The 4260-nt window shown below is 40.9% G+C and overlaps 1 pseudogene; it reads left to right on the forward strand.

Moving 5' to 3' along the window:
- Window positions 1-1076: 1076 nt before the first annotated feature.
- Window positions 1077-1675, forward strand: LOC120999323 (annotated as a pseudogene).
- The last annotated feature ends 2585 nt before the right edge of the window (window positions 1676-4260 follow it).

Below are 4260 nucleotides of genomic sequence, written 5' to 3' on the forward strand. Positions count from 1 at the left end.
CTGTTCTGACTGCAAATTATTTAGTTCATCAACAAATGCATTTTGCAGTGATGGCTTCAGCGACTGGAAACATGCCAGTGAACGAATTTCATCCCATGAACAGTCTCAACATCATATACACGCTGTGATTGATACAGCCAAATTTTCAAAACTGGAAGGTCGGATTGACTATAAAATGCAACAGCAGATTGAAGAGCTGACCACCTATGGGCAAAACCTAGTAAAACGTTTGCTTAGTGTCATCATTTTTCTTGCTGAGAGAGGATTGGCTTTTAGAGGTGATGATCAGACTATTGGCAACTATCTCGGTATTTTGGAATTACTGTCAGGCAAAGGCAAAGGATGTATAAGTTATTTATCAGCAAATGTCTGTGAGGAACTCATACAGATTACTGGGGGTAAGATCTTAGAAGTTGTCATCAACCGTATGTCACGAGGGTGTCAAGAGCCACGCCTGACTCCGTTATACCCGGGGTCAGGAAGTCGCAGCGGGTGGCTGCGCGCTCTATGTATAAAGATAGGGCTGTTTCTTAATGGTAGCTTTCTGGGTTTGCCTTGCAACCCTTTTTGGCTCACTCAGGGATCCGTAGCTTCTTCTCCTCAGCTGTTTCTTGTCCAGCACTCCTAACCTCCTTATATTCCCCTCTCCCACTTCTCTGGTTGCCAGATATAGAACTTCCTGCCTGGACTTCTATACTGACCCACTGGAGCTGTGTAGCTGTGTTCCCTGGTTGTTGTTCCAGTACGTTACCCTCCGGATCCCTGTTGGGCTTTTTTTGTTTGCTGTTGTCGCCCACCTGGGATTATATGTTTTGTCTGTATTGTCTGTCCTCTCCTTGGTGTTTTCCTCTTAGTGTCAGTGGTGCGGACTAGTGATCCCACCGTCCTGTTCACTACATAAGGCTCATCTTAGGGAAAGCCAGGGTTTAGGCACGTGATCGGCGTACGGGTGAGGAACCCGTCTAGGGACGTCAGGTGCCAGCCTCAAGGTGAGTCAGGGGTCACCACCTTTCCCTCTCCCTTGGACAGGGCCTTCCCATTTCCCTCCCTTTGCGTGTCGCCGGTCATTACACCGTATTAAAATGGCAAAATACTACTCTGTTTCTGTGGATTCAGCTGAAGATTCTTCTCATACTGACCAACTCACAGTGATTTTTCGATACTTAGAAGGAAATCGACCTGTGGAGCGTTTTGTAACTTTTTTACCCTCAACAGGGCATAAAGGAGAAGAAATGGCAGATGCGCTCCGAGCATTTCTTAATAGTGTTGGACTTACCATACAAGAATGCCGTGGACAAAGTTACGACAATGCAAGCAACATGTCTGGCCACTACAAGGGTATGCAAGCAAGAATTATTAACATGAATAAATATGCTAAGTACATACCTTGTTTTGGACACTCGTTAAACCTTGTTGGAAAGGATGCTGCAAATTCGTGTAGTGAGGCTGTAAGGTTTTTTAATTTTGTACAAGCACTTTATACATTCTTTACTGGTTCAACTCGGCTCTACAAGAAGCTTAAAGACAAGTTTGACGAGAAAAGGCCTCTCTGTGTCCATGCCAAAAAAAGCTAAGTGACACACGCTGGTCAAGTCGTGCAGATGCTTGTCAAGCATTAGTCCATGGCTATGAAGATATAATGGAGATTTTGTTTGAAATTTCATCTGACATTTAAGAAAAATCTGAGTGCCGTAATACCGCAAAAGGACTATTTGATCAGATAAGCAAAACTTGAGACAGAAATTTTTGCAGAATTCTGGAACACTGTTTTGCATCGTTTCAACAGCAGCAGCAAAACTCCGCAGTCTGTTCAGCGGAACCTAAATGCTGCTGTTGGCGTTTTGAAATCGTTAAAAGATTTTATTAATGAACAGCGTACTAAATTTGATGCATTTGAAGAAGCTGGCAAGCGTCTAGCAAATACTGAGGAGTATATTGTGGAACACTGCCGTCTTCAACGCCGGAATGTCCGTCGGCAGCCACTTGACTATGGACACAGTGAAGAAGCTCAGTTAACGCCAAAGGAGGCCTTTAATGTTAAGGCCTTTCTCCCGTGTGTTGACAAACTTTTAGGAGGCCTAGGAGCCTACAGTGAAGTGTGTGATTTATTTGGTTTCTTTCTAAACTTTCCAGCGATGGACTCTGAATCCATTAAAATTGCAGCAGAAAAGTTGTCTGCTTTCTACAAGCATGATCTGGGCGCAACATTTGGTGATGAGCTAATTCAGTTTCGGTCATTCATTTCTCTTTTCCTGGATGAAAAACCAGACGATTGCAGCATAGAGCAATTCATGTACAGTACAATTAATGACAAGGATGTAAGAGATACTTTTCCCAACACGGAAATTGCTTTAAAAATCGACCTCACTTTAATGATCACTAACAGTTCAGGTGAAAGATCTTTTTCAAAAATGAAATTGATAAAAAAAATTACAACGCACAACCATGAGCCAGAGCCGTCTCAACAAACTATCTATAATGTCTGCTGAATCTGATATACTTCGAGGTCTTGATTTTTCAAACATTACAAAGACCTTTGCTGCTCAGAAAGCACGTAAACTCATTGTTTAAAGTTAATTAAAATATTTATTTATTATTTTATGTAAAAGTTCTATGCACTTTACGTTAATGGTTTTCACACTACGTATTCTTTTATAATAGTCTGCTACTGCAACAGTTGGTACCTAACAGGAATTATAATAAGGTTCACCATGTAACACTGGTACTAGATTCCCTATTCTCCATATTGGAATGGGAAATGTGCACTTGTATTCTACGAATTATAAGGTTTAATAATGTTTATTTAATTCCATTGTTTAGTTGCATTGTTAATTCTATTTTTTTTTTTTTTTTTTTGTGATATTACTAGCTAACATGGTTATTTGTTTTATAATTTAAACATAATGTTGATTTGCACTGTTACCGAGGTTAAAAGAAGCTACAAGTGGTAAATAGGTCAAGGTAAGGACTTTGTTCACATCACCGTTTCTCCTTTCCGTTCTCCGGCTCCGTTGAGGAGCAGGAGAATGGAAAGGATGGATTCTGCAGATAAACGAGACCTAACTGAGCGTAACGGAGCCTAAAGACCCCAAAAACTTGCTGGTAGCCGCCGCAAAAAAACGCTCCCTCCTCCTGTTGATTGACCGAAAGAGAAGACGTCATCGGCGTAGGCGCACTGAGGGAGTGCTGAGGAGGCGAGCCTCCTTCTCTCAGAGCGCCTGCGCCGAATGAAGACAGGCGCGGTATTTGAAATGCTGACAGGGCCAGCCGGAGGAGGAGAGCGCTCCCTGGCCCTGTCAATCAACAGGAGGAGGGGGCGGTTTTTTGCGGCGGCTACCAGCAAGTAGACGCCCTACTTGCTGGTAGTGAAGTGATTTGCATATTTTAAAAGATCGATTTTTAAGGAAACTAAGCCATAGACAAAGGTAAGAGCCCTATATAGGGAATAGTCATAAAATAAGGATTTTAACAAGCCCAAAAAAAATAATTGTGTTTTGGGGGTGACAGAAGCCCTTTAAGCTGGCAAGACAATTTCATAAGTCTCAAAAACAAGGAATGTTAGTCAAAATCTCTCCATCTGCGTGACCATCAGGCAGATCATCATCATCACTTGCTGTACCAGAATCAAAGATTTCGAAACATGGATGTTGAGATAATTGGAAGATGCTTACTGGTATATCTGGTGCGTCTTTATCTTCAACACATTCTGATATTAGCAATTCTAAATTTTCTGTTGGGACAGATATGTGCACTTGCTCTGTATTACGGATGTTTAAGTCTTCGCAATTTTCAGTACTCAAATTAATTTTTTGTAAGTTTAATGATGTATCTTCCACAGTAACAATTGGAATAGCTTGTTCTTCACCTTGGCTTTGGGCAACCAATTGTACATCTCTAGATATTGTAGACAGTATTTTTTAGGATGTAGTCTTTGATTTTTTTCTACTAGTGTTTAATAGTTGGGTCAGGCTCAGTCATCTTATCTTGTTTCTCGGCCAATAAATTTCCACTGGTAACTTTAGTAGCTAATTTAGTACCACAGTTTGGTAATAACAAGATTGAACTGCACCATCCTCACCTCTTTTTGTAACCTGCTGTTCCTCAGTGTCAGCTGAATTTTTGAGTTAATAAGTTGTTCAAAAATAATTAAGCAAGGCATCCTTGTGGTCATACCCTTACACAAAGTTTTCCTCTTTTTTTTTTTATTTCTTTTTTTTAGGGATTTTCACTTGAAAAATGCTTTCATAAAATGTATCAGCA

The sequence above is a fragment of the Bufo bufo genome, chromosome 4 (genome assembly GCF_905171765.1).
Source record: "Bufo bufo chromosome 4, aBufBuf1.1, whole genome shotgun sequence".
NCBI lineage: Eukaryota > Metazoa > Chordata > Amphibia > Anura > Bufonidae > Bufo > Bufo bufo.